Source organism: Felis catus, chromosome B4, assembly GCF_018350175.1.
Source record: "Felis catus isolate Fca126 chromosome B4, F.catus_Fca126_mat1.0, whole genome shotgun sequence".
Taxonomy (NCBI): Eukaryota; Metazoa; Chordata; class Mammalia; order Carnivora; family Felidae; genus Felis; species Felis catus.
In genome coordinates, this window is record NC_058374.1 from 5,161,854 (window position 1) to 5,178,882 (window position 17,029).

At 50.9% G+C, this 17,029-nt stretch overlaps 1 long non-coding RNA gene across 1 annotated transcript; it reads left to right on the forward strand.

The window, feature by feature from the left end:
* Positions 1 to 581: 581 nt before the first annotated feature.
* Positions 582 to 6,202, forward strand: LOC109501284. Its single transcript, XR_002159223.3, has 3 exons — positions 582 to 1,510; positions 1,589 to 2,257; positions 5,640 to 6,202. It is a non-coding gene; the product is annotated as an uncharacterized LOC109501284 (long non-coding RNA).
* The last annotated feature ends 10,827 nt before the right edge of the window (positions 6,203 to 17,029 follow it).

Below are 17,029 nucleotides of genomic sequence, written 5' to 3' on the forward strand. Positions count from 1 at the left end.
CCAAGAGCTCAGCCCTTGGGGACTCTCCCCGGGTCCCTAGCAAGTGACACCCAAGGCCCTCAATTGGACATTTGCACCAGAGTCTCCACAGTGTCTTTCTCAAGCAAATGTCCTCTTGGTCCCTACAGACTCCCAGATCCTCCACCCGCCTGTGCCTTTGTGTGTGATGCACCAACTCCTTCCCTCTCCTGAGAAACTGTATATACCCAGCCGTCTCCGTTTCAGCCCATCAGACAGACTGCGGCGTCTCTCCTCCCCAGAGGGCAGCCAGGCAGACGCGTCCCTGGGCACGGCACAGCGCACCCCGAGCCAGGGACCCAGATGTGGAGAGACACATAAAGGGAAGGTTCCAGTTGTCCAACTTCTTGCATAAAGACGTCTTGAGGGGGGCGCCTGGGCAGCTCCCTCGGTTGAGCGTCCGGCTTCAGCTCAGGTCACGATCTCACGGTTTGTGGGTTCGAACCCCGCGTCGGGCTCTGGGCTGACAGCTCGGAGCCTGGAACTTGCTTTGGATTCTGCGTCTTCCTCTCTCTCTGCCCCTCCCCCGCTCATGCTCTGTCTCTCTCTCTCTCAAAAATAAATAAACATTATAAAGACATCTTGAGGAAGAATTGCTATTTCATCTTCGTGCTGGAATAGTACAGAGACCTCAATAAATATTGAGCAATCAGTTTCTCAGTGAAACCCACAACCAGTATTGGGTGGAGAATGTGGTCCCCCTGGGGCACTGGCACAGGAAGCTACCACATGGTCAGAAGTGACAAGGGACGGGCGGGGCTCCTGACAACAAGGATATCCTTTTAAGAATATTTGAAGATATAAATCTATAGTTTACATTTTATTTTCTTCTTACCTGATTAGCAGGGCTTGTGATTAAAAATCCAAGATGGTTAACATTTTCTTATTTCCCCCTTGGTATTAAATGATGCGTCGTAACGAGGGGGGAGCTTTTCAGACGCTATCAGGAGATGAAGCTCTTGGTTCTGGCTCCCTTGCTGGTTTGGGAACTTAACTTGGGTCTCGGTATCTACATCTACAAAATAGGATAATACGTCCACCGTCTATGATCGGGGCGCTTAAGATCAAAGATCAAAGTATCTTTGATCATCAGGAAGTGTAATTATTCTATGATGAACCTCATCTTCGGTAGCAAACTGGTTTGTGTTTGATGTGAACCGACACGCAAGAAAAGGAGGACCTCTCTCTCAATTTTGTCGTTACACCCTTCTGATAGCACGGATAAACTCGTCTGCCGGGAGGGTAGAGTCACGTCACACAGTCCCAGATTCTGACATTAGTCAGCTTTTGGACATCAGCCTTCACCACACAGCTCTACATAGTGCAGACAGACGCTTGTATTTAGAAAGACCATCTAGTGAGTGACCTCATGGGGACCGGAAGGTGATAATTATTCGTTGTCGCTCACTGCGCCCATGCACAGATGGAGTCTCAGGTGATAGAGTCCAACGCCCAAGGCCACCCAGAAATTGAGGAGAGAGCCACCCTTCTGGTAAGTCCCTCCCCACCCTTGGCCTGCCAGTTTGGACCCTGCTTCCTCTCTAACACGGTGTCTTCTCTTCTTGAGAAGGAATCCATATGGAAGTCACTCCTTTACCCCTTCCCCTCGGCCTCCTGCCTAAGCAGGTGAGCGGTCGGTCAGCCTCATGGGACCAGCATCAGGGATCGCTGCTCCCCAGTGACCAACTCCACAGACTGTCTGACAGCTGAACTCAGTGCTGGGAAAAGCGGGGGAACACGGCACGTGTCGCCAAAGCCTCATCCAGCTCGGTCCAGCCCCTTTCTTCCTCCGATCCCGGCCCAGCTCTTTGGAAGGAGCAAGAAGGAACTAGACATGCCTCACATCCATGGGTGTCTCCTTACGGGGCTGCACCTCTTGCCGGGTTCCCAGTGTGATGGGACGAGGGCGTCCATCCGGGAATGAGCCTGAGGCTGGGAGACTGGCACCTGCTGGACGCCCCACCGCGGAGCCCTGGGGCACATAAGAAGTGTGCACAGGAAGACAAGTGAGAAGACCTCCACGTTAGCCCGTGTGGCGTCCCATTCCCCGCCGTCCCCACCCCCACTGAGTGTGAGGGAGACAAGAGAGGCTGCCTGCCTGAGTGGAGGACCTACGTCTGCTGAGAAGGAGCCCCTGGGAACAAGCGCAACAGAGAGGCGGAGAGGATGTGGTCCGTCAGCACAGAGACCCAGGGGTTCCCGGACAAAGCCTCGGGCCCGTGGCCGTCGCCGGTTGGAGGTCAGCTCTCCCACCCAGACTCATTCCCTCTCCTGCCCCTCTCAGTTTACCTCCTGGCCCTGCTGCCGGGGATGTTGGGACTTCTCCCAGTGACGGTGGCTGAGGTTCTGGAGTCCCCAAGGGCGTCCCTATGGGCAACAGGCCCCCGCGGCCCAGGGGAGGGGGATCCCCCTCTGGGGGGACACCCCTCTGTGAGTGTGTGTGTGTGTGTGTGTGTGTGTGAGTGTGGGTGCTGGGCACAGGGGTGTGGGCTGGCTGTCCTCCTTCCAGGCCTTCAGACCGATGGCTGCAGCCAGCCTGGGTACCCCAGGGACAGACACACTCTGTGGGCTCTGTAGGCCGGGTCTGGTGACAAACGAGTAAGACCGGTTTAGGACCTGGCTTCTCTGACTTGCCGGAACCCACGTGTCCCTCCCCCGCTTAGCACCCCCACACCCTGCCTGCAACTCCTGCGTGGGGATCACCCTGTGCCCACGTGAGCACATCTGCACATGTTGCTGCCGGAGCCCGCCCTCCATCGGGCCACTGTGAGCCACGTGCTGCCTTCACCGAATGTGCCCCCCCCCCCCACCGCCGAGCCCTGCTGTGTCCCCAACCCTAAACACAAGTCACATTCCCCCACTAAGCAGCGCAGCGGGTGGTTCCATCCCTGGCCTTGGAACCAGGAAGCTGTGGGGTGTGTCCAGTCACAGGTGGTGCAGCCTGGGGCAGGTGACACACACCTGCCTTATCAGGGCTGAGAGTCCGGGCCATTGCTGTCACCCCCTCCCCCGTGGGCCCAGAGCCAGCCCTCCGCCTGGGGCAGCTTCGGGCTTGTTTCCCTCCAGGCATCTTCTCGCAGGTCCAAGGACAAACGTCCCTGAAGCGGGGCGGGTGGCTATTCTAAGTTCTCAGAAGGTCTCAGGCCGAGTTAAACACCTGACCCCACTGATGCTGGGGACCGCGTCTCCTCTTGCTCCCTGCTTCCGCTCCTAGCGCCGCAGAGTAGGTGCTCCGGGCGTCGAGTGAACTTCCATTGGACAGGAAAATGGTCACATGTTGAAGGCACAGAAGTTGGAGATCATCTTTCCGGTTTAGATCCTTGTCCGAGCAAGGCTGTGATTCTTGGGCCACCAACGTGCCACGTGGAAAAGGGCAGAGGCCCTGCTGTCATGGGATTGTGTTAAAAAAGCAGAGTCTGGGGCGCCTGGGTGGCGCAGTCGGTTGAGCATCTGGCTTCAACATAGGTCATGGTCTCGCAGTTCGTGGGTTCGAGCCCTGCATCGGGGTTTGTGCTGACAGCTCAGAGCCTGGAGCCGCTTCGGATTCTGGGTCTCCCCCTCTCTGCCCCTCCCCTGCTCACACTCTGTCTCTCTCAAAAATAAATAAACATTAAAAAAAAAAAAAAGAGCAGGGTCTGTGTCTGCCCTGCGTTCAACACAGCGACCTGGCAGGGGCTGTGGGTAGTCGGTGCCCACAGTTTGCCTAGACTTGCCGGGCACCTGGCAAGCGCCGTCCTTCCCACTCTTCTTGGTCAACGACACACCCGGGAGCTTGGCAGGACGCACATCTCTCTGCATGCGCCGTCCGCACACGTATGCAGCCCCAGTGACAATGGCACTCTAGCTACCCGGCACTTTCTGTAAGAAGGGCTTTGAGTACGGTATGTTTCCGGAGTCCTGAAATGGAGGCCTTCAAACACCGAGCGTTTTAACTGTGGTGGGAACCTTTCCAAGGCGAGTCACATGTTGTATTTCCCATCGCTCGGAACAAGGGAGGAGGACCGTGCTTCCCATAGTTAGAGATGGTCTTGTCATCGTGTGCCGCTGCCCACAGGGACGTGAGCAGGTGCGTGGGCCAGGTGCTAGTTTGTCTGGACTTGCTGTAATTCCTCTGGCTGGCCAGTCCCACCTCCTGTCTGTAGTCAACTCTTATATTTCCGTGGGTCCCAGGCTTCGTTTCACAGCGATTACTGACATAACTTAAGGCAGAACCAAAGTTTGCCAGGGGGAAAAAAAAAGTTAACCAAACTTGTAAAGCAGCAACTTTAATTTATTAATTAATTAATTTTTAATTTTTTTTTTAGTTTATTTATTCACTCATTCATGTAGAGACACAAAGAACGGGGCGGGGGAGAGAGAGGGAGAGAGAGAGAGAGGGAGAACCCCAAGCAGGCTCTATGCTGTCAGCACACAGCCCGACGCAGGGCTCCAACTCGCCCACCATGAGATCATGGCCTGAGCCGAAGTCGGACACTCAGCCGACTGAGCCATCCAGACGCCCCTAGCAACTTTAATTTAAAACCGGTAATAAATCAATTGCTCTGAGGGGGCGCCCGGTGCTTCTACTGTCTCGCTGACCTCAGGGCGAGATCCTAAAGCGTCAGGACCGCCGTTGCCTCAACAGCAGCTCAGGGCAGGTGCTCGCCCCACCCCCTCCCCTCTGATCTCTGCTCGGGGCACTGCTGTTCTCCCCATCTGGCAAGAAGTCGGGGAGGGAGCAGACCAGAGGAGTGACTGGGGCACACCCACGTGTCCCGATGCGCTGCTCAGAAAGGGTGAGTTAGGTCACGGTGCTCCCAAAGCAGTGGCCACGGGATCCCGTCCCTACCGGCAAGACTGAGGCCTGTGGCCTGCAGCCCCCAGCGCCCCCACCACCCGGGAAGAAGGACCTTTTCTGTTTGTGACAGTTGGATGGCTCCGGCCGCCAGGGGAGAGAGAAAGGAGCTGGGCCGGGAGGTCGGGCGCTAGGTCCCGGGAAAGATGGCTGCAAGGCCTCACGGGACGTGTCTCGGTGGCCCTGTGGCCGGCCCGCCGGCCCCGAGAAGCAGCTGCCACTGTCTGAGCTTCAGGGTTGTCTGCTGTGAGAGGAGTGAATGAGGCCTGACCCTCAGGCCTCGCAGGCCGGTCCACGGGGCTGCTGGGCATGACAGCGCACACAGGTGAGCGGTCAGCCCCTCTACACTGCCCTTCCTCCCCAGGAGCTGACGCCTGGGCCAGCCGACCACCCGCAGGTGAATCACGTGGAGGCCTTGGTGTTTGTAACCTTCCGATCCGGGGCCTGACCCAGGAGGCTGTTTTTGACACAGAAGGTGTGAGGAAGAGGCTAGTGATTCTTGGATGTGACCGGGGACCAGGGGCGAGAGAAACCTCTGTGGTCCCAGCGGACAGGACCCAGGGCACTGTCAGAGGCTGCAGGACCGTGGTCCTAAGGAAACTGAGGATGGGGACTCCGTCTCCTCTGTGCCTGTCCTGGGAGCACTGACGTGGCAGAGACGGAGGGCGGTGGCTTACACTGGGTCAGAGCGGGGTGATGTGGCCTTCTGTGTGCCCAGCGCCGCGCTAAGGGCTGCGATGGGTGACCTCATCCTGTCCTCACTCAACAGTGTATTCCCATCTTACAGATGCAGCAAGGGAGGCTTAGAGAAGGCGCGGAACTCGTTCGCGGAGGAGCCACTGGGCTCCCAGTGTCTTCGGACTTCAGCTGTCCTTCCCACGCCACCGAGGACCGCCACACGCAGCTCAGGCAAGTCGCGGAGCCGGGGACAGCTGGCCCCCCCCCTGGGGGGAGAAGGGCAAGGCAGGTGAGGCACGGAATGCGCCGGAAGGAGGTGGCGCTTCGGCGGCGCCCCGCCCCTCGCCACGGCCTGGCTTCACAGCACATGGGCCCGGGTGGGGTCAGTTTCGCATTTTAAGTTGGATAACTTGGCAAATGTGCTTGGGGCGAAGACGGTCCTCGTGCGCTTCCATGAAATCCTTGGAAACGGTTTCTCGAGGAGCCATCATTCGTGGTAAGCCCACGGCATCACCTCCGCTAGCCTGTATTTACCCAGGTCCGCCATTATCCTCCTATCTTCTGGAACATTCTGGGACAAGCTGCCCTGATTCTCACTCGACTTTCTCTCTCCCTCGGTAACCTCATCTCCGGCTACACCCCATCCCTTCGCTTCCCCTACTTTTAGTCCAGTCTTCATCTGTGGTTGTTTTCTTTTCTTTTCTTTTCTTTTCTTTTCTTTTCTTTTCTTTTCTTTTCTTTTCTTTTCTTTTCTTTTCTTTTCTTTCTTTTCTTTTCTTTTCTCTTCTTTTCTTTTCTTTTCTTTTTTTTTTTTGAGAAAGAGAACAAGTCGGGGAGGGGCAGAGGGACAGAGAGACGGGGAGGGAGAGAATCCCAAGTAGGCTCCACACTCACTTGGGGATTGAACTCATGAACCTCAAGATCATGACCTGAACCGAAATCAAGAGCCAGACGCTCACCTGACTGAGCCACCCAGGCGCCCCCTCGTCTGTGGTTTTTAATGTCCCTGCTCCTCATTAATCATGGGGAAACAGTGATTTGTTTTTTAAAGATCTCTAGACTTTAACTCCTTCCCTAAGAGCTTTCTTCACATTTTTAAAAGCATATCTGACTTGGGTGGCTCAGTCAGTTGGGTGTCCCACTTTGGCTCAGGTCATGATCTCACGGTTCGTGGGTTTGAGCCCCGCGTCGGGCTCTGTGCTGACAGCTCAGAGCCTGGAGCCTATTTCTGAGTCTGTGTCTCCCCTCTCTCTGCCCCTCCTCCACTCATGCTCTGTCTCTCTCTCTCTCAGAAATAAACATTAATAATTAAAAAAAAAAAAAAGCTTATCTGACTAGTTTCTAGCATCTTGAAAAGAGGGCACAGCGTTCTCTCCACCCCTGCTCACCCCTCTTACTAAGGTGTTAGTAGCTTTCTATTTTCTCACTAGAGCCCTCCTCATGCTCCCCCTGCCCCTCCCAGCACGTGAGTTGCCTTCTTCAGCCTGACTCGTCCCGTGCGCCATCAGAGAGAGAAGTTTTGCTTCTACATGTTACTCTCTTTTTTCTGGAGCATAAATGCTGCCATTTATACTGGCTCATTTCCCTTCCTCGTATGTGTTCCAGGCTGTTATTTCCAGTGAAATAAGCTCCTTGTGCAATTGAGGTGTTCTAAACCAGGTCTAAATATTTGGGTTCGTGGTCAGTTTTGTGTGTTTGTTTCTTCAAGCTACATAGCATTTTCCCGATGATGCATTTGGAATTTCTTCCTCCAGTTATGATAGATGGACAAATAGATAATAGATGATGGGTAGATGATAGATAGATAGATAGATAGATAGATGCCATAATTTTTCACTTCCCATCCCACCTTGGAAAAGTGTTGCGGTGGGCGGGGCTCAGCACGCAGAGTCCCGCCCAGCCCTGCACGTCTTGAATGTTCCATCTCCCTTCCTGTATGGAAGCGGCACCCGCCCAGCGCCCCCCTCGCGGGCCCTCCACCCTGTCAAGTCTGGGGGTCGGATGCTGCTCACACCCTGACTCTGCAGGGAGTCCAAGCTGCCGTTCCAGGCTCCGGGAGGCAGAGGAGGACCGGCTTCCTGGTGCCACCTGGTCGCACAGAGACGGTGTAAATGCTGATCTCCGCCCGTGTCTTCGCAAACATAGCCGTTCCCCTTTCCCCTCATCTGCCGAGACCTCAGAGCGGGCACGAAGCCGAAGGAAGTGTAGGGCTCGGGGGAGGTGAGGGGTGGGAGGTTGGGCCCATGGGGCAGACCTGATGCTGGACTCACGCCCCACCCCTGTGTCGGGCCTCTCATGCCGCCTCCTTTTCCTTTATCCGTTGAGTTCCACTCCAGCTGAGCCACCCACGGAGGAAAATCTCCAAACTGAGCTCCTCTAATCCTTCCTTCCCCCGCTGACTGCAGGGGACTTCGCCCTGGGGCTTCCCACTGAGGTCCCTTGGGTCACACCATATCCGCACCCTCCACCCCTTCCTCCTCCTTTCCTCAGTCGCCCCTTCTCCGAGTCCCCAAATCTGGCCTCTTCCAGGAAGGCAACGCTTGGTCCTGGGTGAGGTTTTTTTTGGTCACCTCTGTATTCCTTTAAAGACGAGGTCAGGAGCGGTCTCTTCTCTTCCTCCGACAGACAGAATCGCCACCGGGGTCGACATCAGTGGCGCTGAGTCAGGACTGGACCTCGAGGCTCTTGGGTTCGCTCTGGGACGCTTGACCCCCGTGGTCGGTGACGCCAGCGTCGCGAGCCCCCCTGCCCTGTCCTCCCTGCCCACGGGACCAGGCCTTCCCGGGAAACCTGCGCTCTGGTCAAAGCCGCCTTGGTCAAAGCCTTCCTCGTCCGTTCAGAAGTTTCTCCAGTGCCCGTTCTGTGCTGGGGCTGCGCTGGAATCCCAGAGTCTCCAGTGAACAAAACGCTCTCACTGCCTTCGAGGAACTTGAGGCTGACCAGAGAGTCCCTTAGTAACTGGCAGTGCCCCTCGGGCCCCGGTCCTCGAAGCATGAAGAGCCAGGAGACCACCCCCCACGCCCCCACCCCCACCGAGGCCCATATCTTGTGGTTCACTAAGTAGTTAAGCAGATCCTTCAGTCTGATGGGTTATAACATCCTTGTCCGGAAACGAAGGGGTTTAGACGGTGGGGGGGGGGGTAACTTTCACAATCTCATTAGCAGGGGAAGCCCCTTTTCACATGAAATCTTACTTGGATGGTGAATAACAGTTAACCTTTATTAAGCTCTTACTGTCCCAGCCACCCTTCGGAACCCCCTCGTGTAGGAATCTGTAGTGCCCTGTGCTACGGCTGTGCTTCAACGAGCAAGATTAAAACCGTTGGGTTGGGGCACCTGGGTGGCTCGGTCGGTTAAGCATCCGACTTCGGCTCAGGTCATGATCTCACAGTCCGTGAGTTGAAGCCCCGCATCGGGCTCTGTGCTGACAGCTCAGAGCCTGGAGCCTGTTTCAGATTCTGTGTCTCCCTCTCTATGACCCTCCCCTGTTCATGCTCTGTCTCTCCCTGTCTCAAAAATAAATAAAAAATTAAAAATATTAAAAAATTAAAAAAAAAAACCATTGGGTGACAGGACACCTGGGCCGCTCAGTCAGTGAAGCATCTGACTCAGTCACGATCTCACGGTCCGTGGGTTCGAGCCCCACGCTGGGCTCTGTGCTGACAGCTCAGAGCCTGGAGCCTGCTTCGGATTCTGTGTCTCCCTCTCTCTCTGCCCCTCCCCTGCTCTCTCGCTCTCTCTCTCTCTCAAAAATAAACAAACATTAAAAAAAAAAAAAAAAGCAACAACACTGGGGGAATGACTTCCAAAGGGAGTTGTGCACTTTGCTAAAGCACTTTGCCTCCTTCGAATCACCTCCCCGGGTACAGAGCCCATGCCCCAAACACTCCTGCTTCCTCCACTCGTCACGTGGTCCCCGGCAGGCACACATGTGCTCACGTGGACACTTGAGCCCCACGCACACACAAGCGCGCACACACGCTGTCTGGACTGAATGAAAGGTTTTCATCACAATCGTAAACTTCAAAGGCTTGGAACTTGGAAGAAACACTCTTCCTGCCTCTTAGTGAGTTCCAGACCCCTCGGGGAAGTGCGTGGTTCTCTTGAAGGTAATTACCGCACCCTTGCACTTGGGGGGCGGGGAGGGCTTAAACCCGCTTAGCCAATTATCAAACGTAGCCGGGTGTCAGATTTGTTGAATGTAGTTCTAGCCCCTCAGCAACATTACCTCATTTAGTGTTTACTGTTGGTCATTTTTTTTTCAAAACATCAAATATCAAAAAAGTAAAAACAACAACAACAAAAAGAAAAAACATCAAATATCAGATTTGAAAGGCCGGTGAGTCATACAAAGGAGCCCTTCCAGAACCAACACACTTTCCTCCCTGCTCCGCTCTCCTCTACCCTGCCTTCCCCAAGGCCAGTCCAGGACGCTTCACCTGCCCCGAAGTTCGTGGTAGGAGCAACCAGTGAGCTTGGTGAGTTACCTGGAGAAAGTCACCAATCCTGGCAGGTGTTTTAAAAAAAAATCATCCTTGGGGTGCCTGGGTGGCTTAGTTGGTTAAGCATTTGACTTTGGCTCCCGTCATGACCTCACAGCTCGTGGGTTCGAGCCCCAAGTCGGGCTCTGTGCTGACAGCTCGGAGCCTGGAGCCTGCTTTGGATTCTGTGTCTCCCTCTCTCTCTGCCCCTCCCCCGCTTGCATTCTGTCTGTCTGTCTCTCTCTCTCTCAAAAAAAAAACATTAAAAAAAATCATCCTTCTTGCAGGAAAACAGGAAGTTTGAGAAGACATCTTAACTTGCCTGGTTGTTTTTCTTGTGGGATTTAGGACTAATTTGCTTTCATTTGGGGTGATCATTTAATACTGATTTAATCAAAGTGGCTGTCAGTATACAGGGCGCTTTGTGTCGGTCCTGCTGCCTCTTCGTAAATGCACCGAGTGAGAGGTGCTCAGCGACACCGGAGGCACTGGCCTCAGCAGGTGAGCTGCTAAGGAGCTCGACGGTACCTAAGCAGGTGGCCTTGGTGCAGGGTGGGGCACCCGTGGAGGCTGACCTCAGGCGGGCTGCCTGGTCAAAGCAGTGGGAGTGGACACGAGGACCCGTTGACCCAAGGGGATCCAGGAAACTCTCAAAACAGTCTGATTGTTTGTTTCCTCTGCAGTGGACTCCATTCTGCAGGTGAGGCCTCAAATCATAAAAGTGAGCACTCCTGCACTTTATGACCCAGCGGAAGGCCATGCATGGTGTCTCATGAGCTCTGGGAAATGCGTTCTCACATCGCGCACAAGCCTCCTAAACATGATGTCACCGGTTACTTATCAGATTTCTCAATTAAACAACTCACGCTCTGATCCAGAACCGCCTTCTCCTCCCTGAACTCAAACTCCAGCCCAGCCTAGCCCAGGACAGCCCTGGTCATAAAGACTGACCAAAAGTCACTCCGAGAGTGACTTCAGGTTCATGCCCTGAATCTGGAAGCCATCCAGTTTGTCGTATTTTGTTATAGCGACCCAAACACATTACGACAACGTGTTTATATTCATACTGGAGGGCCGGAGGTAGACGAGCAAGGGTTAGGGCTGTTAATCGAGAGAGAGAGAGAGAGAGAGAGAGAGAACTCTCATGGCCACACTCAGCCTCACCCATTCTCGAAGGGCACAGAGGCATGACTGGTTGACGAGACTGGGGAATCCTAATCTATATCTTCATAGCGCCCAGCAAGAGAGGCATATCCACGAGGGTGCTGCATGAATTCTTTTTAACAAAAACTATTCTAGTGCCGATCCAGAGAGAAGAGAAATACCTTGGGTTATCTACTCTTCACAGGAAGTTGCTGCAGCAGGCAGTCCCCTGGATGTGTGTCTAGTGAGGTCATCATTAACACCATATTCTGTAGGGTCCACACTGTCCCTGCCAAGATTCCAGCGTCCTCAGTACCTCTTACCTCCAGCCCAGGGAGTCCTACACTCAGTTCAGACATGGTTCTCAACACTCCACCGTTGTGGGCCTCCAAGTGTGTTCCAAGGATCCGTGGGAGGGGAGGGTGTCCCCAGTACCCTTTCTGAGGGTCTGGGAGGCCAAACTATTCTAATAATACCAAGACATTATCTGCTGTGTTCATTGCGTTGACGTCTTGCACTGAGGCCAGAGCAGTGGAGGGCAAAATCCCTAGCCCTGTAGATTGAATCAAGGCTCCTGTATTAGCAGTCATCATACACTTCACTGAACTGAAAAAACAAAAAGCCAGTTTCACTTAAGAATGTTCTTGGAGAAGTAGTGACATGATTATTTTATGAAGTTTCAACCCTTGTAGGCACATCTTTAATATGCTGCTAAACGCTGACATACAGCATTTGCCATAAGAAAGGTGCCCTTGTGAGCCCACGTGTAATGGGGAAGCTTTTGTCACGGACTGCCATCTTTATTGGGAAGAACGGCTGATATGACACCATATGGTTGCTCCAGACTTGGTATTTGGCAGACATTTTTTTTCAAAAATGGATGAAGTGAGCTTGTCACTTTAAGAAAAACAATCGATAGTCTTTGTGGTCAATGATAAAATTTGAGCTTTCAGATAAAAATTAGAATTTTGGGGGGAGAAGCGGCAAGATGGCGGCTTAGGAGGACGCTGGGCTCACCGCGCGTCCTGCTGATCACTTAGATTCCACCTACACCTGCCTAAATAACCCAGAAAACCGCCAGAGGATTAGCAGAACGGATTCGCCGGAGCCAAACGCAGACGAGAGGCCCACGGAAGAGGGTAGGAAGGGCGGCGTGGCGGTGCGCGCTCCACGGACTGGCGGGAGGGAGCCGGGGCGGAGGGGCGGCTCGCCGGCCAAGCAGAGCCCCCGAGTCTGGCTGGCAAAAGCGGAGGGGCCTGACGGACTGTGTTCCGACAGCAAGCGCGCCTTAGCGTCTGGGAGGTCATAAGTTAACAGCTCTGCTCGGAAAGCGGGAAGGCTGGAGGACAAAGGGAGGGAGAGCTGCTGAGCCCCCTGACGACAGAGCTCAGCTTGGTGGGGAACAAAGGCGCTCGCCAGCGCCATCTCCCCCGCCCATCCCCCAGCCAAAATCCCAAAGAGAACCAGTTCCTGCCAGGGAACTTGCTCGCTCCGCGCAAACACCCAACTCTGTGCTTCTGCGGAGCCAAACCTCCGGCAGCGGATCTGACTCCCTCCCGCTGCCACAGGGCCCCTCCTGAAGAGGATCACCTAAGGAGAAGCGATCTAAGCCTGCCCCTCCTACCCCCGTGCACCTTGCCTACCCACCCCAGCTAATACGCCAGATCCCCAGCATCACAAGCCTGGCAGTGTGCAAGTAGCCCAGACGGGCCACACCACCCCACAGTGAATCCCGCCCCTAGGAGAGGGGAAGAGAAGGCACACACCAGTCTGACTGTGGCCCCAGCGGTGGGCTGGGGGCAGACATCAGGTCTGACTGCGGCCCCGCCCACCAACTCCAGTTATACACCACAACACAGGGGAAGTGCCCTGCAGGTCCTCACCACGCCAGGGACTATCCAAAATGACCAAGCGGAAGAATTCCCCTCAGAAGAATCTCCAGGAAATAACAACAGCTAATGAACTGATCAAAAAGGATTTAAATAATTTAACAGAAAGTGAATTTAGAATAATAGTCATAAAATTAATCGCTGGGCTTGAAAACAGTATACAGGACAGCAGAGAATCTCTTGCTACAGAGATCAAGGGACTAAGGAACAGTCACGAGGAGCTGAAAAACGCTTTAAACGAAATGCATAACAAAATGGAAACCACCACAGCTCGGCTTGAAGAGGCAGAGGAGAGAATAGGTGAACTAGAGGATAAAGTTATGGAAAAAGAGGAAGCTGAGAAAAAGAGAGATAAAAAAATCCAGGAGTATGAGGGGAAAATTAGAGAACTAAGTGATACACTAAAAAGAAATAATATACGCATAATTGGTATCCCAGAGGAGGAAGAGAGAGGGAAAGGTGCTGAAGGGGTACTTGAAGAAATAATAGCTGAGAACTTCCCTGAACTGGGGAAGGAAAAAGGCATTGAAATCCAAGAGGCACAGAGAACTCCCTTCAGACGTAACTTGAATCGATCTTCTGCACGACATATCATAGTGAAACTGGCAAAATACAAGGATAAAGAGAAAATTCTGAAAGCAGCAAGGGGTAAACGTGCCCTCACATATAAAGGGAGACCTATAAGACTCGTGACTGATCTCTCTTTTGAAACTTGGCAGGCCAGAAAGAATTGGCACGAGATTTTCAGGGTGCTAGACAGAAAAAATATGCAGCCAAGAATCCTTTACCCAGCAAGTCTGTCATTTAGAATAGAAGGAGAGATAAAGGTTTTCCCAAACAAACAAAAACTGAAGGAATTTGTCACCACTAAACCAGCCCTACAAGAGATCCTAAGGGGGACCCTGTGAGACAAAGTCCCAGAGACATCACTACAAGCATAAATCATACAGACATCACAATGACTCTCAACCCGTATCTTTCTATAATAACACTGAATGTAAATGGATTAAATGCACCAACCAAAAGACATAGGGTATCAGAATGGATAAAAAAACAAGACCCATCTATTTGCTGTCTACAAGAGACTCATTTTAGACCTGAGGACACCTTTAGATTGAGAGTGAGGGGATGGAGAACTATTTATCATGCGACTGGAAGCCAAAAGAAAGCTGGAGTAGCCATACTTATATCAGACAAACTAGACTTTAAATTAAAGGCTGTAACAAGAGATGAAGAAGGACATTATATAATAGTTACAGGGTCTATCCATCAGGAAGAGCTAACAATTATAAATGTCTATGCGCCGAATACCGGAGCCCCCAAATATATAAAACAATTACTCATAAACATAAGCAATCTTATTGATAAGAATGTGGTAATTGCAGGGGACTTTAACACCCCACTTACAGAAATGGACAGATCATCTAGACACACGATCAATAAAGAAACAAGGGCCCTGAATGAGACATTGGATCAGATGGACTTGACAGATATATTTAGAACGCTGCATCCCAAAGCAACAGAATATACTTTCTTCTCGAGTGCACATGGAACATTCTCCAAGATAGATCACATACTGGGTCACAAAACAGCCCTTCATAAGTTTACAAGAATTGAAATTATACCATGCATACTTTCAGACCACAATGCTATGAAGCTTGAAATCAACCACAGGAAAAAGTCTGGAAAACCTCCAAAGGCATGGAGGTTAAAGAACACCCTACTAACGAATGAGTGGGTCAACCAGGCAATTAGAGAAGAAATTAAAAAATATATGGAAACAAACGAAAATGAAAATACAACAATCCAAACGCTTTGGGACGCAGCGAAGGCAGTCCTGAGAGGAAAATACATTGCAATCCAGGCCTATCTCAAGAAACAAGAAAAATCCCAAATACAAAATCTAACAGCACACCTAAAGGAACTAGAAGCAGAACAGCAAAGGCAGCCTAAACCCAGCAGAAGAAGAGAAATAATAAAGATCAGAGCAGAAATAAACAATATAGAATCTAAAAAAACTGTAGAGCAGATCAACGAAACCAAGAGTTGGTTTTTTGAAAAAATAAACAAAATTGACAAACCTCTAGCCAGGCTTCTCAAAAAGAAAAGGGAGATGACCCAAATAGATAAAATCATGAATGAAAATGGAATTATTACAACCAATCCCTCAGAGATACAAACAATTATCAGGGAATACTATGAAAAATTATATGCCAACAAACTGGACAACCTGGAAGAAATGGACAAATTCCTGAACACCCACACTCTTCCAAAACTCAATCAGGAGGAAATAGAAAGCTTGAACAGACCCATAACCAGTGAAGAAATTGAATCGGTTATCAAAAATCTCCCAACAAATAAGAGTCCAGGACCAGATGGCTTCCCAGGGGAGTTCTACCAGACGTTTAAAGCAGAGATAATACCTATCCTTCTCAAGCTATTCCAAGAAATAGAAAGGGAAGGAAAACTTCCAGACTCATTCTATGAAGCCAGTATTACTTTGATTCCTAAACCTGACAGAGACCCAGTAAAAAAAGAGAACTACAGGCCAATATCCCTGATGAATATGGATGCAAAAATTCTCAATAAGATACTAGCAAATCGAATTCAACGGCATATAAAAAGAATTATTCACCATGATCAAGTGGGATTCATTCCTGGGATGCAGGGCTGGTTCAACATTCGCAAATCAATCAACGTGATACATCACATTAACAAAAAAAAAGAGAAGAACCATATGATCCTGTCAATCGATGCAGAAAAGGCCTTTGACAAAATCCAGCACCCTTTCTTAATAAAAACCCTTGAGAAAGTTGGGATAGAAGGAACATACTTAAAGATCATAAAAGCCATCTATGAAAAGCCCACAGCTAACATCATCCTCAACGGGGAAAAACTGAGAGCTTTTTCCCTGAGATCAGGAACACGACAAGGATGCCCACTCTCACCGCTGCTGTTTAACATAGTGCTGGAAGTTCTAGCATCAGCAATCAGACAACAAAAGGAAATCAAAGGCATCAAAATTGGCAAAGACGAAGTCAAGCTTTCGCTTTTTGCAGATGACATGATATTATACATGGAAAATCCGATAGACTCCACCAAAAGTCTACTAGAACTGATACATGAATTCAGCAAAGTTGCAGGATACAAAATCAATGTACAGAAATCAGTTGCATTCTTATACACTAACAATGAAGCAACAGAAAGACAAATAAAGAAACTGATCCCATTCACAATTGCACCAAGAAGCATAAAATACCTAGGAATAAATCTAACCAAAGATGTAAAGGATCTGTATGCTGAAAACTATAGAAAGCTTATGAAGGAAATTGAAGAAGATTTAAAGAAATGGAAAGACATTCCCTGCTCATGGATTGGAAAAATAAATATTGTCAAAATGTCAATACTACCCAAAGCTATCTACACATTCAATGCAATCCCAATCAAAATTGCACCAGCATTCTTCTTGAAACTAGAACAAGCAATCCTAAAATTCATATGGAACCACAAAAGGCCCCGAATAGCCAAAGGAATTTTGAAGAAGAAGACCAAAGCAGGAGGCATCACAATCCCAGACTTTAGCCTCTACTACAAAGCTGTCATCATCAAGACAGCATGGTATTGGCACAGAAACAGACACATAGACCAATGGAATAGAATAGAAACCCCAGAACTAGACCCACAAACGTATGGCCAACTCATCTTTGACAAAGCAGGAAAGAACATCCAATGGAAAAAAGACAGCCTCTTTAACAAATGGTGCTGGGAGAACTGGACAGCAACATGCAGAAGGTTGAAACTAGACCACTTTCTCACACCATTCACAAAAATAAACTCAAAATGGATAAAGGACCTAAATGTGAGACAGGAAACCATCAAAACCTTAGAGGAGAAAGCAGGAAAAGACCTCTCTGACCTCAGCCGTAGCAATCTCTTACTCGACACATCCCCAAAGGCAAGGGAATTAAAAGCAAAAGTGAATTACT